The 24,796-nt window shown below is 48.9% G+C and overlaps 33 non-coding genes across 33 annotated transcripts; 28 read left to right on the top strand and 5 right to left on the bottom strand.

Moving 5' to 3' along the window:
- Positions 1–238: 238 nt before the first annotated feature.
- Positions 239–313, bottom strand: Trnas-cga (transfer RNA serine (anticodon CGA)). The gene has a single exon. It is a non-coding gene; the product is annotated as a tRNA-Ser (tRNA).
- Positions 314–838: 525 nt separating this feature from the next.
- Trnas-cga (transfer RNA serine (anticodon CGA)) lies at positions 839–913 on the bottom strand. The gene has a single exon. It is a non-coding gene; the product is annotated as a tRNA-Ser (tRNA).
- A 225-nt stretch (positions 914–1,138) lies between these two features.
- On the bottom strand, positions 1,139–1,213 carry Trnas-cga (transfer RNA serine (anticodon CGA)). The gene has a single exon. It is a non-coding gene; the product is annotated as a tRNA-Ser (tRNA).
- Positions 1,214–1,738: 525 nt separating this feature from the next.
- On the bottom strand, positions 1,739–1,813 carry Trnas-cga (transfer RNA serine (anticodon CGA)). The gene has a single exon. It is a non-coding gene; the product is annotated as a tRNA-Ser (tRNA).
- Positions 1,814–3,238: 1,425 nt separating this feature from the next.
- Positions 3,239–3,313, bottom strand: Trnas-cga (transfer RNA serine (anticodon CGA)). Its single transcript has one exon. It is a non-coding gene; the product is annotated as a tRNA-Ser (tRNA).
- Positions 3,314–3,994: 681 nt separating this feature from the next.
- On the top strand, positions 3,995–4,069 carry Trnas-cga (transfer RNA serine (anticodon CGA)). The gene has a single exon. It is a non-coding gene; the product is annotated as a tRNA-Ser (tRNA).
- An 826-nt stretch (positions 4,070–4,895) lies between these two features.
- Trnas-cga (transfer RNA serine (anticodon CGA)) lies at positions 4,896–4,970 on the top strand. The gene has a single exon. It is a non-coding gene; the product is annotated as a tRNA-Ser (tRNA).
- Positions 4,971–5,495: 525 nt separating this feature from the next.
- Trnas-cga (transfer RNA serine (anticodon CGA)) lies at positions 5,496–5,570 on the top strand. Its single transcript has one exon. It is a non-coding gene; the product is annotated as a tRNA-Ser (tRNA).
- Positions 5,571–5,795: 225 nt separating this feature from the next.
- Trnas-cga (transfer RNA serine (anticodon CGA)) lies at positions 5,796–5,870 on the top strand. Its single transcript has one exon. It is a non-coding gene; the product is annotated as a tRNA-Ser (tRNA).
- Positions 5,871–6,096: 226 nt separating this feature from the next.
- On the top strand, positions 6,097–6,171 carry Trnas-cga (transfer RNA serine (anticodon CGA)). Its single transcript has one exon. It is a non-coding gene; the product is annotated as a tRNA-Ser (tRNA).
- A 197-nt stretch (positions 6,172–6,368) lies between these two features.
- Trnas-cga (transfer RNA serine (anticodon CGA)) lies at positions 6,369–6,443 on the top strand. The gene has a single exon. It is a non-coding gene; the product is annotated as a tRNA-Ser (tRNA).
- A 525-nt stretch (positions 6,444–6,968) lies between these two features.
- Trnas-cga (transfer RNA serine (anticodon CGA)) lies at positions 6,969–7,043 on the top strand. The gene has a single exon. It is a non-coding gene; the product is annotated as a tRNA-Ser (tRNA).
- Positions 7,044–7,540: 497 nt separating this feature from the next.
- On the top strand, positions 7,541–7,615 carry Trnas-cga (transfer RNA serine (anticodon CGA)). The gene has a single exon. It is a non-coding gene; the product is annotated as a tRNA-Ser (tRNA).
- Positions 7,616–7,840: 225 nt separating this feature from the next.
- Positions 7,841–7,915, top strand: Trnas-cga (transfer RNA serine (anticodon CGA)). Its single transcript has one exon. It is a non-coding gene; the product is annotated as a tRNA-Ser (tRNA).
- A 225-nt stretch (positions 7,916–8,140) lies between these two features.
- Trnas-cga (transfer RNA serine (anticodon CGA)) lies at positions 8,141–8,215 on the top strand. The gene has a single exon. It is a non-coding gene; the product is annotated as a tRNA-Ser (tRNA).
- Positions 8,216–8,440: 225 nt separating this feature from the next.
- On the top strand, positions 8,441–8,515 carry Trnas-cga (transfer RNA serine (anticodon CGA)). Its single transcript has one exon. It is a non-coding gene; the product is annotated as a tRNA-Ser (tRNA).
- Positions 8,516–8,740: 225 nt separating this feature from the next.
- Positions 8,741–8,815, top strand: Trnas-cga (transfer RNA serine (anticodon CGA)). The gene has a single exon. It is a non-coding gene; the product is annotated as a tRNA-Ser (tRNA).
- A 769-nt stretch (positions 8,816–9,584) lies between these two features.
- Positions 9,585–9,659, top strand: Trnas-cga (transfer RNA serine (anticodon CGA)). The gene has a single exon. It is a non-coding gene; the product is annotated as a tRNA-Ser (tRNA).
- A 225-nt stretch (positions 9,660–9,884) lies between these two features.
- Positions 9,885–9,959, top strand: Trnas-cga (transfer RNA serine (anticodon CGA)). Its single transcript has one exon. It is a non-coding gene; the product is annotated as a tRNA-Ser (tRNA).
- A 225-nt stretch (positions 9,960–10,184) lies between these two features.
- Positions 10,185–10,259, top strand: Trnas-cga (transfer RNA serine (anticodon CGA)). The gene has a single exon. It is a non-coding gene; the product is annotated as a tRNA-Ser (tRNA).
- Positions 10,260–10,484: 225 nt separating this feature from the next.
- Trnas-cga (transfer RNA serine (anticodon CGA)) lies at positions 10,485–10,559 on the top strand. The gene has a single exon. It is a non-coding gene; the product is annotated as a tRNA-Ser (tRNA).
- A 225-nt stretch (positions 10,560–10,784) lies between these two features.
- Trnas-cga (transfer RNA serine (anticodon CGA)) lies at positions 10,785–10,859 on the top strand. Its single transcript has one exon. It is a non-coding gene; the product is annotated as a tRNA-Ser (tRNA).
- A 769-nt stretch (positions 10,860–11,628) lies between these two features.
- On the top strand, positions 11,629–11,703 carry Trnas-cga (transfer RNA serine (anticodon CGA)). Its single transcript has one exon. It is a non-coding gene; the product is annotated as a tRNA-Ser (tRNA).
- Positions 11,704–12,228: 525 nt separating this feature from the next.
- On the top strand, positions 12,229–12,303 carry Trnas-cga (transfer RNA serine (anticodon CGA)). Its single transcript has one exon. It is a non-coding gene; the product is annotated as a tRNA-Ser (tRNA).
- Positions 12,304–12,500: 197 nt separating this feature from the next.
- On the top strand, positions 12,501–12,575 carry Trnas-cga (transfer RNA serine (anticodon CGA)). The gene has a single exon. It is a non-coding gene; the product is annotated as a tRNA-Ser (tRNA).
- Positions 12,576–15,548: 2,973 nt separating this feature from the next.
- Positions 15,549–15,623, top strand: Trnas-cga (transfer RNA serine (anticodon CGA)). The gene has a single exon. It is a non-coding gene; the product is annotated as a tRNA-Ser (tRNA).
- Positions 15,624–16,392: 769 nt separating this feature from the next.
- Positions 16,393–16,467, top strand: Trnas-cga (transfer RNA serine (anticodon CGA)). Its single transcript has one exon. It is a non-coding gene; the product is annotated as a tRNA-Ser (tRNA).
- A 225-nt stretch (positions 16,468–16,692) lies between these two features.
- Trnas-cga (transfer RNA serine (anticodon CGA)) lies at positions 16,693–16,767 on the top strand. Its single transcript has one exon. It is a non-coding gene; the product is annotated as a tRNA-Ser (tRNA).
- A 525-nt stretch (positions 16,768–17,292) lies between these two features.
- On the top strand, positions 17,293–17,367 carry Trnas-cga (transfer RNA serine (anticodon CGA)). The gene has a single exon. It is a non-coding gene; the product is annotated as a tRNA-Ser (tRNA).
- A 197-nt stretch (positions 17,368–17,564) lies between these two features.
- On the top strand, positions 17,565–17,639 carry Trnas-cga (transfer RNA serine (anticodon CGA)). Its single transcript has one exon. It is a non-coding gene; the product is annotated as a tRNA-Ser (tRNA).
- A 225-nt stretch (positions 17,640–17,864) lies between these two features.
- On the top strand, positions 17,865–17,939 carry Trnas-cga (transfer RNA serine (anticodon CGA)). Its single transcript has one exon. It is a non-coding gene; the product is annotated as a tRNA-Ser (tRNA).
- A 769-nt stretch (positions 17,940–18,708) lies between these two features.
- Trnas-cga (transfer RNA serine (anticodon CGA)) lies at positions 18,709–18,783 on the top strand. The gene has a single exon. It is a non-coding gene; the product is annotated as a tRNA-Ser (tRNA).
- Positions 18,784–19,008: 225 nt separating this feature from the next.
- Positions 19,009–19,083, top strand: Trnas-cga (transfer RNA serine (anticodon CGA)). The gene has a single exon. It is a non-coding gene; the product is annotated as a tRNA-Ser (tRNA).
- Positions 19,084–24,796: the final 5,713 nt, after the last annotated feature.

Below are 24,796 nucleotides of genomic sequence, written 5' to 3'. Positions count from 1 at the left end.
AGCTACCGAAGCACGACTCACGACCGGTACTCACAGCTTCACTTCTGCCAGTATCCGTCTCCTACCTTCCAAACTTTACAGAAGCTCTTCTGCGAAACATGCAGAACTAGCACTCCTGAAAGAAAGGATACTGTGGAGACATGGCTTAGCCACAGCCTGGGGGATGTTTCCAGAATGAGATTTTCACTCTGCAGCGGAGTGTGCGCTGATATGAAACTACCTGGCAGATTAAAACTGTGTGCCCGACCGAGACTCGAACTCGGGACCTTTGCCTTTCGCGGGCAAGTGCTCTACCAACTGAGCTACCGAAGCACGACTCACGACCGGTACTCACAGCCTCACTTCTGCCAGTATCCGTCTCCTACCTTCCAAACTTTACAGAAGCTCTTCTGCGAAACATGCAGAACTAGCACTCCTGAAAGAAAGGATACTGTGGAGACATGGCTTAGCCACAGCCTGGGGGATGTTTCCAGAATGAGATTTTCACTCTGCAGCGGAGTGTGCGCTGATATGAAACTTCCTGGCAGATTAAAACTGTGTGCCCGACCGAGACTCGAACTCGGAACCTTTGCCTTTCGCGGGCAAGTGCTCTACCAACTGAGCTACCGAAGCACGACTCACGACCGGTACTCACAGCTTCACTTCTGCCAGTATCCGTCTCCTACCTTCCAAACTTTACAGAAGATCTTCTGCGAAACATGCAGAACTAGCACTCCTGAAAGAAAGGATACTGTGGAGACATGGCTTAGCCACAGCCTGGCGGATGTTTCCAGAATAAGATTTTCACTCTGCAGCGGAGTGTGCGCTGATATGAAACTTCCTGGCAGATTCAAACTGTGTGCCCGACCGAGACTCGAACTCGGGACCTTTGCCTTTCGCGGGCAAGTGCTCTACCAACTGAGCTACCGAAGCACGACTCACAACCGGTACTCACAGCTTCACTTCTGCCAGTATCCGTCTCCTACCTTCCAAACTTTACAGAAGCTCTTCTGCGAAACATGCAGAACTAGCACTCCTGAAAGAAAGGATACTGTGGAGACATGGCTTAGCCACAGCCTGGGGGATGTTTCCAGAATGAGATTTTCACTCTGCAGCGGAGTGTGCGCTGATATGAAACTTCCTGGCAGATTAAAACTGTGTGCCCGACCGAGACTCGAACTCGGGACCTTTGCCTTTCGCGGGCAAGTGCTCTACCAACTGAGCTACCGAAGCACGACTCACGACCGGTACTCACAGCTTCACTTCTGCCAGTATCCGTCTCCTACCTTCCAAACTTTACAGAAGCTCTTCTGCGAAACATGCAGAACTAGCACTCCTGAAAGAAAGGATACTGTGGAGACATGGCTTAGCCACAGCCTGGGGGATGTTTCCAGAATGAGATTTTCACTCTGCAGCGGAGTGTGCGCTGGTATGAAACTTCCTGGCAGATTAAAACTGTGTGCCCCACCGAGACTCGAACTCGGGACCTTTGCCTTTCGCGGGCAAGTGCTCTACCAACTGAGCTACCGAAGCACGACTCACGACCAGTACTCACAGCTTCACTTCTGCCAGTATCCGTCTCCTACCTTCCAAACTTTACAGGAGCTCTTCTGCGAAACATGCAGAACTAGCACTCCTGAAAGAAAGGATACTGTGGAGACATGGCTTAGCCACAGCCTGGGGGATGTTTCCAGAATGAGATTTTCACTCTGCAGCGGAGTGTGCGCTGATATGAAACTTCCTGGCAGATTAAAACTGTGTGCCCGACCGAGACTCGAACTCGGGACCTTTGCCTTTCGCGGGCAAGTGCTCTACCAACTGAGCTACCGAAGCACGACTCACGACCGGTACTCACAGCTTCACTTCTGCCAGTATCCGTCTCCTACCTTCCAAACTTTACAGAAGCTCTTCTGCGAAACATGCAGAACTAGCACTCCTGAAAGAAAGGATACTGTGGAGACATGGCTTAGCCACAGCCTGGGGGATGTTTCCAGAATGAGATTTTCACTCTGCAGCGGAGTGTGCGCTGGTATGAAACTTCCTGGCAGATTAAAACTGTGTGCCCCACCGAGACTCGAACTCGGGACCTTTGCCTTTCGCGGGCAAGTGCTCTACCAACTGAGCTACCGAAGCACGACTCACGACCAGTACTCACAGCTTCACTTCTGCCAGTATCCGTCTCCTACCTTCCAAACTTTACAGGAGCTCTTCTGCGAAACATGCAGAACTAGCACTCCTGAAAGAAAGGATACTGTGGAGACATGGCTTAGCCACAGCCTGGGGGATGTTTCCAGAATGAGATTTTCACTCTGCAGCGGAGTGTGCGCTGATATGAAACTTCCTGGCAGATTAAAACTGTGTGCCCGACCGAGACTCGAACTCGGGACCTTTGCCTTTCGCGGGCAAGTGCTCTACTAACTGAGCTACCGAAGCACGACTCACGAACGGTACTCACAGCTTCACTTCTGCCAGTATCCGTCTCCTACCTTCCAAACTTTACAGAAGCTCTTCTGCGAAACATGCAGAACTAGCACTCCTGAAAGAAAGGATACTGTGGAGACATGGCTTAGCCACAGCCTGGGGGATGTTTCCAGAATGAGATTTTCACTCTGCAGCGGAGTGTGCGCTGATATGAAACTACCTGGCAGATTAAAACTGTGTGCCCGACCGAGACTCGAACTCGGGACTTTTGCCTTTCGCGGGCAAGTGCTCTACCAACTGAGCTACCGAAGCACGACTCACGACCGGTACTCACAGCTTCACTTCTGCCAGTATCCGTCTCCTACCTTCCAAACTTTACAGAAGCTCTTCTGCGAAACATGCAGAACTAGCACTCCTGAAAGAAAGGATACTGTGGAGACATGGCTTAGCCACAGCCTGGGGGATGTTTCCAGAATGAGATTTTCACTCTGCAGCGGAGTGTGCGCTGATATGAAACTTCCTGGCAGATTAAAACTGTGTGCCCGACCGAGACTCGAACTCGGAACCTTTGCCTTTCACGGGCAAGTGCTCTACCAACTGAGCTACCGAAGCACGACTCACGACCGGTACTCACAGCTTCACTCCTGCCAGTATCCGTCTCCTACCTTCCAAACTTTACAGAAGCTCTTCTGCGAAACATGCAGAACTAGCACTCCTGAAAGAAAGGATACTGTGGAGACATGGCTTAGCCACAGCCTGGGGGATGTTTCCAGAATGAGATTTTCACTCTGCAGCGGAGTGTGTGCTGATATGAAACTTCCTGGCAGATTAAAACTGTGTGCCCGACCGAGACTCGAACTCGGGACCTTTGCCTTTCGCGGGCAAGTGCTCTACCAACTGAGCTACCGAAGCACGACTCACGACCGGTACTCACAGCTTCACTTCTTCCAGTATCCGTCTCCTACCTTCCAAACTTTACAGAAGCTCTTCTGCGAAACATGCAGAACTAGCACTCCTGAAAGAAAGGATACTGTGGAGACATGGCTTAGCCACAGCCTGGGGGATGTTTCCAGAATGAGATTTTCACTCTGCAGCGGAGTGTGCGCTGATATGAAACTTCCTGGCAGATTAAAACTGTGTGCCCGATCGAAACTCGAACTCGGGACCTTTGCCTTTTGCGGCCAAGTGCTCTACCAACTGAGCTACGAAAGCACGACTCACGACCGGTACTCACAGCTTCACTTCTGCCAGTATCCGTCTCCTACCTTCCAAACTTTACAGAAGCTCTTCTGCGAAACATGCAGAACTAGCACTCCTCAAAGAAAGGATACTGTGGAGACATGGCTTAGCCACAGCCTGGGGGATGTTTCCAGAATGAGATTTTCACTCTGCAGCGGAGTGTGCGCTGATATGAAACTTCCTGGCAGATTAAAACTGGAAACATCACCCAGGCTGTGGCTAAGCCATGTGTCCACAGTATCCTTTCTTTCAGGAGTGCTAGTTCTGCATGTTTCGCAGAAGAGCTTCTGTAAAGTTTGGAAGGTAGGAGACGGATACTGGCAGAAGTGAAGCTGTGAGTACCGGTCGTGAGTCGTGCTTCGGTAGCTCAGTTGGTAGAGCACTTGCCCGCGAAAGGCAAAGGTCCCGAGTTCGAGTCTCGGTCGGGCACACAGTTTTAATCTGCCAGGAAGTTTCATATCAGCGCACACTCCGCTGCAGAGTGAAAATCTCATTCTGGAAACATCCCCCAGGCTGTAGCTAAGCCATGTCTCCACAGTATCCTTTCTTTCAGGAGTGCTAGTTCTGCATGTTTCGCAGAAGAGCTTCTGTAAAGTTTGGAAGGTAGGAGACGGATACTGGCAGAAGTGAAGCTGTGAGTACCGGTCGTGAGTCGTGCTTCGGTAGCTCAGTTGGTAGAGCACTTGCCCGCGAAAGGCAAAGGTCCCGAGTTCGAGTCTCGGTTGGGCACACAGTTTTAATCTGCCAGGAAGTTTCATAACAGCGCACACTCAGCTGCAGAGTGAAAATCTCATTTTGGAAACATCCCCCAGGCTGTGGCTAAGCCATGTCTCCACAGTATCCTTTCTTTCAGGAGTGCTAGTTCTGCATGTTTCGCAGAAGAGCTTCTGTAAAGTTTGGAAGGTAGGAGACAGATACTGGCAGAAGTGAAGCTGTGAGTACCGGTCGTGAGTCGTGCTTTGGTAGCTCAGTTGGTAGAGCACTTGGCCGCAAAAGGCAAAGGTCCCGAGTTCGAGTTTCGGTCGGGCACACAGTTTTAATCTGCCAGGAAGTTTCATATCAGCGCACACTCCGCTGCAGAGTGAAAAATCTCATTCTGGAAACATCCCCCAGGCTGTGGCTAAGCCATGTCTCCGCAGTATCCTTTCTTTCAGGAGTGCTAGTTCTGCATGTTTCGCAGAAGAGCTTCTGTAAAGTTTGGAAGGTAGGAGACGGATACTGGCAGAAGTGAAGCTGTGAGTACCGGTCGTGAGTCGTGCTTCGGTAGCTCAGTTGGTAGAGCACTTGCCCGCGAAAGGCAAAGGTCCCGAGTTCGAGTCTCGGTCGGGCACACAGTTTTAATCTGCCAGGAAGTTTCATATCAGCGCACATTCCGCTGCAGAGTGAAAATCTCATTCTGGAAACATCCCCCAGGCTGTGGCTAAGCCATGTCTCCACAGTATCCTTTCTTTCAGGAGTGCTAGTTCTGCATGTTTCGCAGAAGAGCTCCTGTAAAGTTTGGAAGGTAGGAGACGGATACTGGCAGAAGTGAAGCTGTGAGTACCGGTCGTGAGCCGTGCTTTGGTAGCTCAGTTGGTAGAGCACTTGCCCGCGAAAGGCAAAGGTCCCGAGTTCGAGTCTCGGTCGGGCACACAGTTTTAATCTGCCAGGAAGTTTCATATCAGCGCACACTCCGCTGCAGAGTGAAAATCTCATTCTGGAAACATCCCCCAGGCTGTGGCTAAGCCATGTCTCCACAGTATCCTTTCTTTCAGGAGTGCTAGTTCTGCATGTTTCGCAGAAGAGCTCCTGTAAAGTTTGGAAGGTAGGAGACGGATACTGGCAGAAGTGAAGCTGTGAGTACCGGTCGTGAGTCGTGCTTCGGTAGCTCAGTTGGTAGAGCACTTGCCCGCGAAAGGCAAAGGTCCCGAGTTCGAGTCTCGGTCGGGCACACAGTTTTAATCTGCCAGGAAGTTTCATATCGGCGCACACTCCGCTGCAGAGTGAAAATCTCATTCTGGAAACATCCCCCAGGCTGTGGCTAAGCCATGTCTCCACAGTATCCTTTCTTTCAGGAGTGCTAGTTCTGCATGTTTCGCAGAAGAGCTTTTGTAAAGTTTGGAAGGTAGGAGACGGATACTGGCAGAAGTGAAGCTGTGAGTACCGGTCGTGAGTCGTGCTTCGGTAGCTCAGTTGGTAGAGCACTTGCCCGCGAAAGGCAAAGGTCCCGAGTTCGAGTCTCGGTCGGGCACACAAATTTTAATCTGCCAGGAAGTTTCATATCAGCGCACACTCAGCTGCAGAGTGAAAATCTCATTTTGGAAACATCCCCCAGGCTGTGGCTAAGCCATGTCTCCACAGTATCCTTTCTTTCAGGAGTGCTAGTTCTGCATGTTTCGCAGAAGAGCTTCTGTAAAATTTGGAAGGTAGGAGACGGATACTGGCAGAAGTGAAGCTGTGAGTACCGGTCGTGAGTCGTGCTTCGGTAGCTCAGTTGGTAGAGCACTTGCCCGCGAAAGGCAAAGGTCCCGAGTTCGAGTCTCGGTCGGGCACACAGTTTTAATCTGCCAGGAAGTTTCATATCAGCACACACTCCGCTGCAGAGTGAAAATCTCTAAGCCATGTCTCCACAGTATCCTTTCTTTCAGGAGTGCTAGTTCTGCATGTTTCGCAGAAGAGCTTCTGTAAAGTTTGGAAGGTAGGAGACGGATACTGGCAGTAGTGAAGCTGTGAGTACCGGTCGTGAGTCGTGCTTCGGTAGCTCAGTTGGTAGAGCACTTGCCCGCGAAAGGCAAAGGTCCCGAGTTCGAGTCTCGGTCGGGCACACAGTTTTAATCTGCCAGGAAGTTTCATATCAGCGCACACTCCGCTGCAGAGAGAAAATCTCATTCTGGAAACATCCCCCAGGCTGTGGCTAAGCCATGTCTCCACAGTATCCTTTCTTTCAGGAGTGCTAGTTCTGCATGTTTCGCAGAAGAGCTTCTGTAAAGTTTGGAAGGTAGGAGACGGATACTGGCAGAAGTGAAGCTGTGAGTACCGGTCGTGAGTCGTGCTTCGGTAGCTCAGTTGGTAGAGCACTTGCCCGCGAAAGGCAAAGGTCCCGATTTCGAGTCTCGGTCGGGCACACAGTTTTAATCTGCCAGGAAGTTTCATATCAGCGCACACTCCGCTGCAGAGTGAAAATCTCATTCTGGAAACATCCCCCAGGCTGTGGCTAAGCCATGTCTCCACAGTATCCTTTCTTTCAGGAGTGCTAGTTCTGCATGTTTCGCAGAAGAGCTCCTGTAAAGTTTGGAAGGTAGGAGACGGATACTGGCAGAAGTGAAGCTGTGAGTACCGGTCGTGAGTCGTGCTTCGGTAGCTCAGTTGGTAGAGCACTTGCCCGCGAAAGGCAAAGGTCCCGAGTTCGAGTCTCGGTCGGGCACACAGTTTTAATCTGCCAGGAAGTTTCATGTCAGCGCACACTCAGCTGCAGAGTGAAAATCTCATTTTGGAAACATCCCCCAGGCTGTGGCTAAGCCATGTCTCCACAGTATCCTTTCTTTCAGGAGTGCTAGTTCTGCATGTTTCGCAGAAGAGCTTCTGTAAAGTTTGGAAGGTAGGAGACGGATACTGGCAGAAGTGAAGCTGTGAGTACCGGTCGTGAGTCGTGCTTCAGTAGCTCAGTTGGTAGAGCACTTGCCCGCGAAAGGCAAAGGTCCCGAGTTCGAGTCTCGGTCGGGCACACAGTTTTAATCTGCCAGGAAGTTTCATATCAGCACACACTCCGCTGCAGAGTGAAAATTTCTAAGCCATGTCTCCACAGTATCCTTTCTTTCAGGAGTGCTAGTTCTGCATGTTTCACAGAAGAGCTTCTGTAAAGTTTGGAAGGTAGGAGACGGATACTGGCAGTAGTGAAGCTGTGAGTACCGGTCGTGAGTCGTGCTTCGGTAGCTCAGTTGGTAGAGCACTTGCCCGCGAAAGGCAAAGGTCCCGAGTTCGAGTCTCGGTCGGGCACACAGTTTTAATCTGCCAGGAAGTTTCATATCAGCGCACACTCCGCTGCAGAGAGAAAGTCTCATTCTGGAAACATCCCCCAGGCTGTGGCTAAGCCATGTCTCCACAGTATCCTTTCTTTCAGGAGTGCTAGTTCTGCATGTTTCGCAGAAGAGCTTCTGTAAAGTTTGGAAGGTAGGAGACGGATACTGGCAGAAGTGAAGCTGTGAGTACCGGTCGTGAGTCGTGCTTCGGTAGCTCAGTTGGTAGAGCACTTGCCCGCGAAAGGCAAAGGTCCCGAGTTCGAGTCTCGGTCGGGCACACAGTTTTAATCTGCCAGGAAGTTTCATATCAGCGCACACTCTGCTGCAGAGTGAAAATCTCATTCTGGAAACATCCCCCAGGCTGTGGCTAAGCCATGTCTCCACAGTATCCTTTCTTTCAGGAGTGCTAGTTCTGCATGTTTCGCAGAAGAGCTCCTGTAAAGTTTGGAAGGTAGGAGACGGATACTGGCAGAAGTGAAGCTGTGAGTACCGGTCGTGAGTCGTGCTTCGGTAGCTCAGTTGGTAGAGCACTTGCCCGCGAAAGGCAAAGGTCCCGAGTTCGAGTCTCGGTCGGGCACACAGTTTTAATCTGCCAGGAAGTTTCATATCAGCGCACACTCCGCTGCAGAGTGAAAATCTCATTCTGGAAACATCCCCCAGGCTGTGGCTAAGCCATGTCTCCACAGTATCCTTTCTTTCAGGAGTGCTAGTTCTGCATGTTTCGCAGAAGAGCTTTTGTAAAGTTTGGAAGGTAGGAGACGGATACTGGCAGAAGTGAAGCTGTGAGTACCGGTCGTGAGTCGTGCTTCGGTAGCTCAGTTGGTAGAGCACTTGCCCGCGAAAGGCAAAGGTCCCGAGTTCGAGTCTCGGTCGGGCATACAGTTTTAATCTGCCAGGAAGTTTCATATCAGCGCACACTCAGCTGCAGAGTGAAAATCTCATTTTGGAAACATCCCCCAGGCTGTGGCTAAGCCATGTCTCCACAGTATCCTTTCTTTCAGGAGTGCTAGTTCTGCATGTTTCACAGAAGAGCTTCTGTAAAGTTTGGAAGGTAGGAGACGGATACTGGCAGAAGTGAAGCTGTGAGTACCGGTCGTGAGTCGTGCTTCGGTAGCTCAGTTGGTAGAGCACTTGCCCGCGAAAGGCAAAGGTCCCGAGTTCGAGTCTCGGTCGGGCACACAGTTTTAATCTGCCAGGAAGTTTCATATCAGCACACACTCCGCTGCAGAGTGAAAATCTCTAAGCCATGTCTCCACAGTATCCTTTCTTTCAGGAGTGCTAGTTCTGCATGTTTCACAGAAGAGCTTCTGTAAAGTTTGGAAGGTAGGAGACGGATACTGGCAGAAGTGAAGCTGTGAGTACCGGTCGTGAGTCGTGCTTCGGTAGCTCAGTTGGTAGAGCACTTGCCCGCGAAAGGCAAAGGTCCCGATTTCGAGTCTCGGTCGGGCACACAGTTTTAATCTGCCAGGAAGTTTCATATCAGCACACACTCCGCTGCAGAGTGAAAATCTCTAAGCCATGTCTCCACAGTATCCTTTCTTTCAGGAGTGCTAGTTCTGCATGTTTCGCAGAAGAGCTTCTGTAAAGTTTGGAAGGTAGGAGACGGATACTGGCAGTAGTGAAGCTGTGAGTACCGGTCGTGAGTCGTGCTTCGGTAGCTCAGTTGGTAGAGCACTTGCCCGCGAAAGGCAAAGGTCCCGAGTTCGAGTCTCGCTCGGGCACACAGTTTTAATCTGCCAGGAAGTTTCATATCAGCGCACACTCCGCTGCAGAGAGAAAATCGCATTCTGGAAACATCCCCCAGGCTGTGGCTAAGCCATGTCTCCACAGTATCCTTTCTTTCAGGAGTGCTAGTTCTGCATGTTTCGCAGAAGAGCTTCTGTAAAGTTTAGAAGGTAGGAGACGGATACTGGCAGAAGTGAAGCTGTGAGTACCGGTCGTGAGTCGTGCTTCGGTAGCTCAGTTGGTAGAGCACTTGCCCGCGAAAGGCAAAGGTCCCGAGTTCGAGTCTCGGTCGGGCACACAGTTTTAATCTGCCAGGAAGTTTCATATCAGCGCACACTCCGCTGCAGAGAGAAAATCTCATTCTGGAAACATCCCCCAGGCTGTGGCTAAGCCATGTCTCCACAGTATCCTTTCTTTCAGGGGTGCTAGTTCTGCATGTTTCGCAGAAGAGCTTCTGTAAAGTTTGGAAGGTAGGAGACGGATACTGGCAGAAGTGAAGCTGTGAGTACCGGTCGTGAGTCGTGCTTCGGTAGCTCAGTTGGTAGAGCACTTGCCCGCGAAAGGCAAAGGTCCCGAGTTCGAGTCTCGGTCGGGCACACAGTTTTAATCTGCCAGGAAGTTTCATATCAGCGCACACTCTGCTGCAGAGTGAAAATCTCATTCTGGAAACATCCCCCAGGCTGTGGCTAAGCCATGTCTCCACAGTATCCTTTCTTTCAGGAGTGCTAGTTCTGCATGTTTCGCAGAAGAGCTCCTGTAAAGTTTGGAAGGTAGGAGACGGATACTGGCAGAAGTGAAGCTGTGAGTACCGGTCGTGAGTCGTGCTTCGGTAGCTCAGTTGGTAGAGCACTTGCCCGCGAAAGGCAAAGGTCCCGAGTTCGAGTCTCGGTCGGGCACACAGTTTTAATCTGCCAGGAAGTTTCATATCAGCGCACACTCCGCTGCAGAGTGAAAATCTCATTCTGGAAACATCCCCCAGGCTGTGGCTAAGCCATGTCTCCACAGTATCCTTTCTTTCAGGAGTGCTAGTTCTGCATGTTTCGCAGAAGAGCTTTTGTAAAGTTTGGAAGGTAGGAGACGGATACTGGCAGAAGTGAAGCTGTGAGTACCGGTCGTGAGTCGTGCTTCGGTAGCTCAGTTGGTAGAGCACTTGCCCGCGAAAGGCAAAGGTCCCGAGTTCGAGTCTCGGTCGGGCATACAGTTTTAATCTGCCAGGAAGTTTCATATCAGCGCACACTCAGCTGCAGAGTGAAAATCTCATTTTGGAAACATCCCCCAGGCTGTGGCTAAGCCATGTCTCCACAGTATCCTTTCTTTCAGGAGTGCTAGTTCTGCATGTTTCACAGAAGAGCTTCTGTAAAGTTTGGAAGGTAGGAGACGGATACTGGCAGAAGTGAAGCTGTGAGTACCGGTCGTGAGTCGTGCTTCGGTAGCTCAGTTGGTAGAGCACTTGCCCGCGAAAGGCAAAGGTCCCGAGTTCGAGTCTCGGTCGGGCACACAGTTTTAATCTGCCAGGAAGTTTCATATCAGCACACACTCCGCTGCAGAGTGAAAATCTCTAAGCCATGTCTCCACAGTATCCTTTCTTTCAGGAGTGCTAGTTCTGCATGTTTCACAGAAGAGCTTCTGTAAAGTTTGGAAGGTAGGAGACGGATACTGGCAGAAGTGAAGCTGTGAGTACCGGTCGTGAGTCGTGCTTCGGTAGCTCAGTTGGTAGAGCACTTGCCCGCGAAAGGCAAAGGTCCCGATTTCGAGTCTCGGTCGGGCACACAGTTTTAATCTGCCAGGAAGTTTCATATCAGCACACACTCCGCTGCAGAGTGAAAATCTCTAAGCCATGTCTCCACAGTATCCTTTCTTTCAGGAGTGCTAGTTCTGCATGTTTCGCAGAAGAGCTTCTGTAAAGTTTGGAAGGTAGGAGACGGATACTGGCAGTAGTGAAGCTGTGAGTACCGGTCGTGAGTCGTGCTTCGGTAGCTCAGTTGGTAGAGCACTTGCCCGCGAAAGGCAAAGGTCCCGAGTTCGAGTCTCGCTCGGGCACACAGTTTTAATCTGCCAGGAAGTTTCATATCAGCGCACACTCCGCTGCAGAGAGAAAATCTCATTCTGGAAACATCCCCCAGGCTGTGGCTAAGCCATGTCTCCACAGTATCCTTTCTTTCAGGAGTGCTAGTTCTGCATGTTTCGCAGAAGAGCTTCTGTAAAGTTTAGAAGGTAGGAGACGGATACTGGCAGAAGTGAAGCTGTGAGTACCGGTCGTGAGTCGTGCTTCGGTAGCTCAGTTGGTAGAGCACTTGCCCGCGAAAGGCAAAGGTCCCGAGTTCGAGTCTCGGTCGGGCACACAGTTTTAATCTGCCAGGAAGTTTCATATCAGCGCACACTCCGCTGCAGAGTGAAAATCTCATTCTGGAAACATCCCCCAGGCTGTGGCTAAGCCATGTCTCCACAGTATCCTTTCTTTCAGGAGTGCTAGTTCTGCATGTTTCGCAGAAGAGCTTTTGTAAAGTTTGGAAGGTAGGAGACGGATACTGGCAGAAGTGAAGCTGTGAGTACCGGTCGTGAGTCGTGCTTCGGTAGCTCAGTTGGTAGAGCACTTGCCCGCGAAAGGCAAAGGTCCCGAAATCGAGTCTCGGTCGGGCACACAGTTTTAATCTGCCAGGAAGTTTCATATCAGCACACACTCAGCTGCAGAGTGAAAATCTCATTTTGGAAACATCCCCCAGGCTGTGGCTAAGCCATGTCTCCACAGTATCCTTTCTTTCAGGAGTGCTAGTTCTGCATGTTTCGCAGAAGAGCTTCTGTAAAATTTGGAAGGTAGGAGACGGATACTGGCAGAAGTGAAGCTGTGAGTACCGGTCGTGAGTCGTGCTTCGGTAGCTCAGTTGGTAGAGCACTTGCCCGCGAAAGGCAAAGGTCCCGAGTTCGAGTCTCGGTCGGGCACACAGTTTTAATCTGCCAGGAAGTTTCATATCAGCACACACTCCGCTGCAGAGTGAAAATCTCTAAGCCATGTCTCCACAGTATCCTTTCTTTCAGGAGTGCTAGTTCTGCATGTTTCGCAGAAGAGCTTCTGTAAAGTTTGGAAGGTAGGAGACGGATACTGGCAGTAGTGAAGCTGTGAGTACCGGTCGTGAGTCGTGCTTCGGTAGCTCAGTTGGTAGAGCACTTGCCCGCGAAAGGCAAAGGTCCCGAGTTCGAGTCTCGGTCGGGCACACAGTTTTAATCTGCCAGGAAGTTTCATATCAGCGCACACTCCGCTGCAGAGAGAAAATCTCATTCTGGAAAGATCCCCCAGGCTGTGGCTAAGCCATGTCTCCACAGTATCCTTTCTTTCAGGAGTGCTAGTTCTGCATGTTTCGCAGAAGAGCTTCTGTAAAGTTTGGAAGGTAGGAGACGGATACTGGCAGAAGTGAAGCTGTGAGTACCGGTCGTGAGTCGTGCTTCGGTAGCTCAGTTGGTAGAGCACTTGCCCGCGAAAGGCAAAGGTCCCGATTTCGAGTCTCGGTCGGGCACACAGTTTTAATCTGCCAGGAAGTTTCATATCAGCGCACACTCCGCTGCAGAGTGAAAACCTCATTCTGGAAACATCCCCCAGGCTGTGGCTAAGCCATGTCTCCACAGTATCCTTTCTTTCAGGAGTGCTAGTTCTGCATGTTTCGCAGAAGAGCTCCTGTAAAGTTTGGAAGGTAGGAGACGGATACTGGCAGAAGTGAAGCTGTGAGTACCGGTCGTGAGTCGTGCTTCGGTAGTTATAGCCATTGCAGATGCGTGTAAGATACGGTGTGCGCTAGTTTCCCTTGACTTTTCAAAGGCATTCGACAGAGTAAACCATCAGTTTCTCATCCGGACGATGCATGCCATGGGATTTCCACTACGTTTTATCAATCTTATACATGAGCTCCTTCGTAAAGGAGTAACTCGACTCATGGTGAATGGCCAGCTGAGCGCATCAATTAATATTACTAATTCAGTGCGACAGGGATGCCCTATGTCGATGGCCTTGTTTGCCATTGCCATTGAGCCTTTGCTTGTCACCTTGACACAGCGTCTACAAGGATTAACCATCCACGGCATTAAGATTGTTTGTACTGCATATGCGGATGACGTCGGATTTTTGGTCATGGACGAAGGTGAAGTCGAGGAAGCCCTTCAGATCGTCAAAAACTACGAACTTGTTGCGGGTGCGAAGTTGAATGCCAGGAAATCTGGCATTATGAACATAGGACGCGGCATCTCGCTGCACCATCACGGTCAGTTGCAACTAATTTCTAAAATGAAATGCCTTGGTATTGAGTACAGGAGCAACATACAGCACACAATTGCGGTGAACTATAGGAATCTCCTGGCAAGTATGCGTGCTTGCATGCAGACCCACTACCTAAGAAGCCTTGATGAACTGCAGAAAGTCACCTTCTCTAATGTCTACCTCACCTCAAAGATTAACTACGTTGCACAAGTACTGCCCATGCCACAGGAGACAGCGAAGCGTATGATGTCCGCTCTAGGCCATTTTGTCACACGTGGACACATTTTTAAAGTCAAGTACGATACGCTCACTCTCTCCACGACCGATGGAGGCTTAAATTTAACAGATGTTCGTTCCAAGTCACGAGCTTTGTACGTATGCACCACCTACAAACGGTGGAGGTCGTTACCGAACAGTCTAACGGCTCACTTGTTAACCGAAATAGCGCCGGCCTGCCTGCAGCCTCCTGTCTCTGTTCAACATATTCCGCCTGCGCTGACTCACTTTAAGAGCTTTTTCATTGAGTTCAGTTACGTACGGTCAACTCTCCCAGAAAATGAGCTTTCCGTGGTGAAGTTAGTTTATAATAAACTACTGGCAACCAAGAACAGGAACAACATCGAACACAAATACCCCAATCATCGCTGGCCAGTGATATGGAAAAACATACATAGCCGTGATTTACCAACGTCAGTGAAAGCCTCTTGGTACAGGGTCGTGAACCGTAAAATAAGTACCAATTCACGACTTCATGCTCTACATTTGGCTGACTCACCTTTGTGCCTAACGTGCAACTTGCCTGATACTGATGAACATCGTTTTCTGTGCACCACTGTCCAAGCAGTTTGGCCATGCATTCGCCGAAAACTGGCTACGATTATGAGGACTTCCCAGCTTTGTATTAAACCTGAAGATTTCCTGTATCCGGATTCAGTGCCGTACCCGAACACCAAACGGAACTCTGTCAATTGGTTGAAGGGTCATTATGTTCATTATTTACAGACGCAAGAACCCAAGAGTGAGGCGGCGTTCTGTCTTTACCTGGCATTACAGTTTCACATACTTTCACAGACGAGACATTACAGGAAACGATATGCGAATTTTTTAGAAGTCGTTCTTCGATGAAAGAAGTATTTTTTTCTTTCCTTCATTCTACATTGCTTTGTTTTTTCTCTTTTCTTCTTCAAATGTCACAGTGACGTATACTGAACAGTGTTACGACAAGGACTATTTTATTTTCTTCTGTTTTTCTAGCGGACCAGAGTTCCTTTTTCATTTTCTATTTAAAAAAAAAAAAAAAAAATATATATATATATTCTACTTTGTCACCATTGCGGGACTATGCAATAGGTTTAGAAGTATCTTTGGTTTGGAAATCGGAATAGTTCAGAAGAATAAGTACTTCAGAAATCATGGCAGATGAAGCCGACGCCGACGAAGGCGATTTATGGCGAGCGCAAGGCGGGGCTGAAGGGGAGGAAGGAGGCCCTAAAAAAAAAAAAAAAAAAAAAAAAAAAAAAAAAGTCGGTAGAGCATGAGACTCTTAATCTCAGGGTTGTGGGTTCGAGCCCCACGCTGGGCGAAACGGAATTTAAAAAAAAAAAAAAAAAAAAAAAAAAAAAAAAAAAAAAAAAAAAAAAAAAAAAGGTAGCTCAGTTGGTAGAGCACTTGCCCGCGAAAGGCAAAGGTCCCGAGTTCGAGTCTCGGTCGGGCACACAGTTTTAATCTGCCAGGAAGTTTCATATCAGCGCACACTCCGCTGCAGAGTGAAAATCTCATTCTGGAAACATCCCCCAGGCTGTGGCTAAGCCATGTCTCCACAGTATCCTTTCTTTCAGGAGTGCTAGTTCTGCATGTTTCGCAGAAGAGCTTTTGTAAAGTTTGGAAGGTAGGAGACGGATACTGGCAGAAGTGAAGCTGTGAGTACCGGTCGTGAGTCGTGCTTCGGTAGCTCAGTTGGTAGAGCACTTGCCCGCGAAAGGCAAAGGTCCCGAGTTCGAGTCTCGGTCGGGCACACAGTTTTAATCTGCCAGGAAGTTTCATATCAGCGCACACTCAGCTGCAGAGTGAAAATCTCATTTTGGAAACATCCCCCAGGCTGTGGCTAAGCCATGTCTCCACAGTATCCTTTCTTTCAGGAGTGCTAGTTCTGCATGTTTCACAGAAGAGCTTCTGTAAAGTTTGGAAGGTAGGAGACGGATACTGGCAGAAGTGAAGCTGTGAGTACCGGTCGTGAGTCGTGCTTCGGTAGCTCAGTTGGTAGAGCACTTGCCCGCGAAAGGCAAAGGTCCCGAGTTCGAGTCTCGGTCGGTCACACAGTTTTAATCTGCCAGGAAGTTTCATATCAGCACACACTCCGCTGCAGAGTGAAAATCTCTAAGCCATGTCTCCACAGTATCCTTTCTTTCAGGAGTGCTAGTTCTGCATGTTTCACAGAAGAGCTTCTGTAAAGTTTGGAAGGTAGGAGACGGATACTGGCAGAAGTGAAGCTGTGAGTACCGGTCGTGAGTCGTGCTTCGGTAGCTCAGTTGGTAGAGCACTTGCCCGCGAAAGGCAAAGGTCCCGATTTCGAGTCTCGGTCGGGCACACAGTTTTAATCTTCCAGGAAGTTTCATATCAGCACACACTCCGCTGCAGAGTGAAAATCTCTAAGCCATGTCTCCACAGTATCCTTTCTTTCAGGAGTGCTAGTTCTGCATGTTTCGCAGAAGAGCTTCTGTAAAGTTTGGAAGGTAGGAGACGGATACTGGCAGTAGTGAAGCTGTGAGTACCGGTCGTGAGTCGTGCTTCGGTAGCTCAGTTGGTAGAGCACTTGCCCGCGAAAGGCAAAGGTCCCGAGTTCGAGTCTCGGTCGGGCACACAGTTTTAATCTGCCAGGAAGTTTCATATCAGCGCACACTCCGCTGCAGAGAGAAAATCTCATTCTGGAAACATCCCCCAGGCTGTGGCTAAGCCATGTCTCCACAGTATCCTTTCTTTCAGGAGTGCTAGTTCTGCATGTTTCGCAGAAGGGCTTCTGTAAAGTTTAGAAGGTAGGAGACGGATACTGGCAGAAGTGAAGCTGTGAGTACCGGTCGTGAGTCGTGCTTCGGTAGCTCAGTTGGTAGAGCACTTGCCCGCGAAAGGCAAAGGTCCCGAGTTCGAGTCTCGGTCGGGCACACAGTTTTAATCTGCCAGGAAGTTTCATATCAGCGCACACTCCGCTGCAGAGTGAAAATCTCATTCTGGAAACATCCCCCAGGCTGTGGCTAAGCCATGTCTCCACAGTATCCTTTCTTTCAGGAGTGCTAGTTCTGCATGTTTCGCAGAAGAGCTCCTGTAAAGTTTGGAAGGTAGGAGACGGATACTGGCAGAAGTGAAGCTGTGAGTACCGGTCGTGAGTCGTGCTTCGGTAGCTCAGTTGGTAGAGCACTTGCCCGCGAAAGGCAAAGGTCCCGAGTTCCAGTCTCGGTCGGGCACACAGTTTTAATCTGCCAGGAAGTTTCATATCAGCGCACACTCCGCTGCAGAGTGAAAATCTCATTCTGGAAACATCCCCCAGGCTGTGGCTAAGCCATGTCTCCACAGTATCCTTTCTTTCAGGAGTGCTAGTTCTGCATGTTTCACAGAAGAGCTTCTGTAAAGTTTGGAAGGTAGGAGACGGATACTGGCAGAAGTGAAGCTGTGAGTACCGGTCGTGAGTCGTGCTTCGGTAGCTCAGTTGGTAGAGCACTTGCCCGCGAAAGGCAAAGGTCCCGAGTTCGAGTCTCGGTCGGGCACACAGTTTTAATCTGCCAGGAAGTTTCATATCAGCACACACTCCGCTGCAGAGTGAAAATCTCTAAGCCATGTCTCCACAGTATCCTTTCTTTCAGGAGTGCTAGTTCTGCATGTTTCGCAGAAGAGCTCCTGTAAAGTTTGGAAGGTAGGAGACGGATACTGGCAGAAGTGAAGCTGTGAGTACCGGTCGTGAGTCGTGCTTCGGTAGCTCAGTTGGTAGAGCACTTGCCCGCGAAAGGCAAAGGTCCCGAGTTCGAGTCTCGGTCGGGCACACAGTTTTAATCTGCCAGGAAGTTTCATATCAGCGCACACTCCGCTGCAGAGTGAAAATCTCATTCTGGAAACATCCCCCAGGCTGTGGCTAAGCCATGTCTCCACAGTATCCTTTCTTTCAGGAGTGCTAGTTCTGCATGTTTCGCAGAAGAGCTTTTGTAAAGTTTGGAAGGTAGGAGACGGATACTGGCAGAAGTGAAGCTGTGAGTACCGGTCGTGAGTCGTGCTTCGGTAGCTCAGTTGGTAGAGCACTTGCCCGCGAAAGGCAAAGGTCCCGAGTTCGAGTCTCGGTCGGGCACACAGTTTTAATCTGCCAGGAAGTTTCATATCAGCGCACACTCAGCTGCAGAGTGAAAATCTCATTTTGGAAACATCCCCCAGGCTGTGGCTAAGCCATGTCTCCACAGTATCCTTTCTTTCAGGAGTGCTAGTTCTGCATGTTTCACAGAAGAGCTTCTGTAATGTTTGGAAGGTAGGAGACGGATACTGGCAGAAGTGAAGCTGTGAGTACCGGTCGTGAGTCGTGCTTCGGTAGCTCAGTTGGTAGAGCACTTGCCCGCGAAAGGCAAAGGTCGCGAGTTCGAGTCTCGGTCGGGCACACAGTTTTAATCTGCCAGGAAGTTTCATATCAGCACACACTCCGCTGCAGAGTGAAAATCTCTAAGCCATGTCTCCACAGTATCCTTTCTTTCAGGAGTGCTAGTTCTGCATGTTTCGCAGAAGAGCTTCTGTAAAGTTTGGAAGGTAGGAGACGGATACTGGCAGAAGTGAAGCTGTGAGTACCGGTCGTGAGTCGTGCTTCGGTAGCTCAGTTGGTAGAGCACTTGCCCGCGAAAGGCAAAGGTCCCGATTTCGAGGCTCGGTCGGGCACACAGTTTTAATCTGCCAGGAAGTTTCATATCAGCACACACTCCGCTGCAGAGTGAAAATCTCTAAGCCATGTCTCCACAGTATCCTTTCTTTCAGGAGTGCTAGTTCTGCATGTTTCGCAGAAGAGCTTCTGTAAAGTTTGGAAGGTAGGAGACGGATACTGGCAGTAGTGAAGCTGTGAGTACCGGTCGTGAGTCGTGCTTCGGTAGCTCAGTTGGTAGAGCACTTGCCCGCGAAAGGCAAAGGTCCCGAGTTCGAGTCTCGGTCGGGCACACAGTTTTAATCTGCCAGGAAGTTTCATATCAGCGCACACTCCGCTGCAGAGAGAAAATCTCATTCTGGAAACATCCCCCAGGCTGTGGCTAAGCCATGTCTCCACAGTATCCTTTCTTTCAGGAGTGCTAGTTCTGCATGTTTCGCAGAAGAGCTTCTGTAAAGTTTGGAAGGTAGGAGACGGATACTGGCAGAAGTGAAGCTGTGAGTACCGGTCGTGAGTCGTGCTTCGGTAGCTCAGTTGGTAGAGCACTTGCCCGCGAAAGGCAAAGGTCCCGAGTTCGAGTCTCGGTCGGGCACACAGTTTTAATCTGCCAGGAATTTTCATATCAGCGCACACTCCGCTGCAGAGTGAAAATCTCATTCTGGAAACATCCCCCAGGCTGTGGCTAAGCCATGTCTCCACAGTATCCTTTCTTTCAGGAGTGCTAGTTCTGCATGTTTCGCAGAAGAGCTCCTGTAAAGTTTGGAAGGTAGGAGACGGATACTGGCAGAAGTGAAGCTGTGAGTACCGGTCGTGAGTCGTGCTTCGGTAGCTCAGTTGGCCAGTCGGTAGTCTGCCTGCAGCGGCGGTGGCGAGCGGTTCGTCGTGCTGTGCTTCGCTCTGCGGCTGGCTTTGTTTACATCCGCTGTGTAAGTCTGTGCGTTTTCGCCGGCGCTTCGCAGTAGTTAGATATTCTGTCAACGTTCGAAAATGCAGTAATGGCTCAACTTAGTAGAAAGGACACTCTGAAATTTACCTTTGATCGACGTTTTGCTCGACCTAAATCTTTCGAAATTGAGGATTGGTTAGAGGAAGTTGTTCAAGTTCCGTTTGAAGATACTGTTGGTTTTCACTTGTCAATTGTGAGTAGTGTGATGTACTTGAAGCTGAAAAACCCTGAGTTATGCGAACGAGTTGTCAATAATACCGGTGGTAAGCTTAAGTTTAAACACAGTGATGGAAATATTGGCGAAGTTACTGTCGATCATGTGGGACTTGGTATTCGAACAATTCGAATTTTTGAGCTACCCTTTGAAGTTCCTACAGATGCGATCAATCTTGTTATTGCACCCTTTGGGAAGGTCCTCAGTAATTTTGCAGAAAAATGGTCCGGTGCTCACAAATATCCGGTTTTGAACGGTGTCAGGCAGTTGAAGGTGGACTTATTACGACATATTCCGTCTTACATTAACGTTTGCGGTTATCGAGGTATCGTCATTTATGATGGTCAACCACGAACGTGTGCAGCTTGCAATTCTCCAGGTCATATTCGTTCTGAATGTATTCAAAGACGTGTTGTGCAGCTGCCGACAGGTGAACCGGTGAAGTCCGCGGAGATGACTATCTTGTCCACCACTTACGCTTCGGTGGCTCGCGACCAACCGACCGACCAACTGCCCATGGATACCGAAGTAGACATCCGCCCCCAACCAACCCTTCCTCCAACGGCCGAGCAACTTGTTGACATTTCTGAGCGACAAGAGCAACACCTGAGTGTGAGTGACGTGGTTGATTCCGTAGCGCAGTCCCCGACTCTGTCAACAGAACAAAATTCCACCTCCTCAGAGACGCAGGTCAGGACTGTGACTGCTGAATGTCGTTCCCCACAACCCCACCATGAAATCTCGGATTCCGATGAGCGTTGTCCACCTGCTAAATCCCCGCGGAAGAACAAGAAACGCAGAATCGCCCGCCAGGGTGCGGAAGAGGCGGCGGCGTCGTTGCGGGGAAAGGTGCAGCAAATCATGGACAAAGTCAGTGCAAAATTACCAGAATCCTCCCGACAACAGGCGCTAACTTCTGCACACCTGCGGGATGAAGATCGTGCAATCACGCTAACTGAGCCCTCTCGCGATGCTACCGGCCAGGTGTCTCCCATGTGCAGTGACGATGTTGATCATTGTTTAAAAGAACAACGACAACATCATCCTCTTGCGTCCAAGAACCCCAGCACTATAGACTGGGCGGCGGAACCAGAGGTCGAACACATGGACGCTGATGCAACTGATATTCCAGTCACTTCCCGATTTCCCGAACAGCCTTCTACGGCAATAGAACCGGCACATGATGATAAGTTACTGGATCCACGGCAGGCAAACAAAGAAGAGGACTCTGATTTCTTTTAAAACGGCGCCGATTCCTTCTTACTCTCGTAAGAGCGTGAATGACTGATCAGCAGGCGTATAAAATTGGTACATTAAATATAAATAAAATCCGCAGTTCCCTCAAACTCGACAACATCGTAGACCTCTTATACGCCGCCGACATTGATATCCTCTTGCTTCAGGAGGTCGCCGACATTGCTTTGGACCACATTCCCGGTTATAATGTGACGGCCAATCCGGGACACGGTTCCGATTTAGGCACCGCTATTCTCACGAAAGAAGGAATTATCGTCCAGAATGTAGAACGACTCATAAGTTGTAGGGGAATTGGCGTGACTATCAATAATATTAGACTCCTAAATCTGTATGCACCATCCGGCTCAACTAATAGGCGACGCCGAGCGGACTTTTTCAAGGAAGAAATACTTCCGCTTTTTGCAACACAATATGACCACCTAATATTGGCGGGAGATTTTAACTGTGTACTTAACGCCAAAGATCAGACGCCGCATTTCAATCAATCGATTGAATTAGAACAGATCGTCAAGGATTTACGTTTAGTCGATACGTGGGAGCACAAGTTTGGTACAACACCTGGTTTTACTCACGTCACGAATCATTCAGCGAGTAGATTGGACCGCATTTACGTATCGGACACTCTCAGACAGCGAATTTTACAAACTGAGGTCTGGCCAACCAGTTTCTCCGACCATGCGGCTTATATTTGCACGCTGAATTTGGGGAAACAGGAAACCTACCGAGGCAAAGGACTATGGAAACTAAATGTTGCACATTTAGACGATCCTGAATGCATAGAAGCCTTCACTCGAGCGTGGAATGAAAGTGAAGCCAAATTCAGTACGTACGGCTCGGCATTGCAATGGTGGCTCGAATGCGCTAAACCGAAAATTCGTAAATCCATGATACAATATTCCCGGAATAAGAACTGGTGGTTTAAGAGAACGATGGAGTTTTATTATCAATGTCCTCGAGACTTATATACTCTTGATGCCACTGTGATTGACAACTACCCCCGCATTAAAAGACTGCAAACAAAAATATTACTTTTGAAACGAAAACAGATGGAAGGTTACAAAATTAGAGGTCGGGTTTCGACTATGGCAAAAGGCGAACAGCCATCCATTTATCACCTGATACGTGAAACTAAACGAGCACGGACAAAGATCTTAACTGAACTACAATCCGAAGACGGCACGATTCTAACTCGGCAACACGATATCAGAGACGCCGTTCAAACTTATTACACTGACTTGATGTCCAATAAACCTACCGACGACGAAGCCCTTGCAGAGTTCCGGAGCAGCTTAACGCACAGGCTTAGCCCTGCGGATGTAGCCGAACTCGTCACCGATGTAACGGAAGATGAACTGGAAGATGTGGTGTTCCACAGTCCAAAAAACAAATCTCCCGGATGTGACGGTCTCCCGGTGGAACTTTATCAAGTCTTCTGGCCACAACTGAAGACAAAGCTGACGGTGCTCTGCAACGAACTTCTCCAACCGGACATGCCCATTCCTCCGCCATTCAGTGAAGGACTTGTGGTCTTACTCCCGAAACGGACGAGCAATAACACCGTCGCAACTTTGCGACCCATTACGTTGCTCAACAGCGACTACAAAATTTTTGCTCGCATTCTCGCAACGAGAATGAAAACTGTGATGCATACCGTCATTGGATCACATCAAACGAGTGTTGGAAAGGACAGAGCTATATATCAGACATTATCAGACTATCGAGATGTGATTTCTGTTGCGGACGCTTGCAAAATCCGATGTGCTATCGTAACTTTAGATTTCGCACAGGCTTTCGACAGAGTGAACCATCCTTACCTTTTCCAGATAATGCAGACTCTGGGTTTTCCTCCGCAGTTCATCAGCATCATACAGAAATTGTTACGGAATAGTACATCCAAACTTGTCGTTAACGGTCAGCCAAGTCGCGCCGTCCCGATAAACAGTTCTGTTAGGCAGGGCTGCCCTATGTCGATGGCGCTGTTTGCCATTGCGATCGAACCGCTGCTAGTCACCTTGACGGAACGTTTACAAGGACTCCACATACACGGGCAGAAGATAGTGTGCCGAGCTTACGCTGATGATGTTACCTTCCTAGCTATGAATGTCAATGAGGTCGAGAGGGGTCTCCTGATCATCTCACAATACGAAAAGGCATCTGGTGCGAAACTGCATTGGACGAAATCAGGGATCATGAACGTTGGGCAAGGCATAGGCGCGATCGGCAATGGCCAGCTTAAAGAGATCACTAGGATGACGTGTCTCGGTGTCGATTTTCGGAACACCATCCGCCACACCATTGCCGCCAATTATAAGCAATTGCTCAACAAAATTCGTGCTTGTGCGAAGTTACATAGCGTCAGGAAATTGGACGAGCTTCAAAAGGTTGAATTGGCCAATATTTATATCACTGCCAAAATCAATTATGTGGCTCAAGTTTTGCCCATCCCCACCGATATAGCCAAATGCATGCTGTCCGCGCTTGGACACTTTGTATGTCGTGGCCAGATCTTTAAAGTTCGATATGACACCTTGACACTCCCAACGCGAGATGGCGGACTCAGTCTCATCGATGTACACAAGAAAGCGAAAGCTCTTTATTTCTGCAAAACTTACAAGCTATGGAAACAGTCACCGACCAGTCTGACCGCTCTTGTCCTGAATGAAATCGCACCGACTGATCTTCAACCGCCAATTGATGTGCACCATATACCGACTGCGCTCTACCACTTCAAGAGTTTTCTCTTAGAGTATAGTTATGTCCATACAACAGTCTCTGAAAAGAATTTGACGACAGTTAAGGCAATCTACAACTCCTTTGTGGCAACTAAATCACGGAATGTTATCGAACAAAAATTTCCAAACTACAACTGGGACGCGACGTGGCAAAACATCCACAGCCCCTACTTACCTTCGCAAGTAAAGGCGACGTGGTACGCTGCCGTCAATAGAAAAATCCCGACGCAGTCCAGGCTTCATGCAATTCATTTGCAGGACTCGCCAATGTGTGTCACGTGTAATCTCATAGACAGCGAAGAACACCGTTTCGTCTGTGGTACCACGAAAGATATATGGGGTTACGCCCGACAGAAACTGTCGAGCATCAAGAGGACCTCACCATCTGCGATAACGCCAGCTGACTTTCTCAACCCTGATGCAATCCCATTTCCCAGGACAAAGCGGAATGCTGTCCACTGGATAATAGGTCACACAGTGCACTATATTTTTAGTCCTGGCGATAAGAACAAAGACGATTTCGTTCTATACCTGACCCTGCAGCACAGCATGATCGCACGCGAACGTAACTACAAGGCGACCTTTGCCAACTTTTTAAGCAAGACCATTGTGTGATATGCGATTTGACACTCGACCCGTCAGCCTTGCCATGACGGGGAACGTAATATTTAAAGAACGCCCGAAACTATACCACGAGACATGAATGCATGTTTAACCTTCTTTCGAAGTAAGGCGAAACCGACTATTCGCTACATCATTGAGGAGAAGCAGAGGACAATAACAGACGAAAGATGTGAAGACAACACTAGAGAAAAAAACAAACACTTTTCGTTTTCTTATATTTTGCACCAACAAAGGAGAAGATTCCTTTTTAATCACTTATTTCTTATTTATTTATTTATTAATCCTAACCAGAAAAGGTACTTTAGTTCGACACTGCTTAACATAGTTGATAGTGTCATCATTTTTTTTTTTTGCCGTTAACGCCTCACTCACCTAGAAGAAATGGATTGAGTTCTGGTGGAAGAATGGATCCCTTCTGGAAGATCCTCATAAAACAAAAAAAAAAAAAAAAAAAAAGAGGAAAAAAAAGTGGTTCAAACAAAATTATAAATAAAAAATAAAAAAATTAAAAAAAAAAAAAAAAAAAAAAAAAA

This window comes from Schistocerca gregaria, chromosome X, assembly GCF_023897955.1.
Source record: "Schistocerca gregaria isolate iqSchGreg1 chromosome X, iqSchGreg1.2, whole genome shotgun sequence".
NCBI classification, from domain to species: Eukaryota; Metazoa; Arthropoda; class Insecta; order Orthoptera; family Acrididae; genus Schistocerca; species Schistocerca gregaria.
The sequence above is the reverse complement of the archived record's forward strand: the minus strand, read 5'-3'. Positions and strand labels throughout refer to the sequence as shown.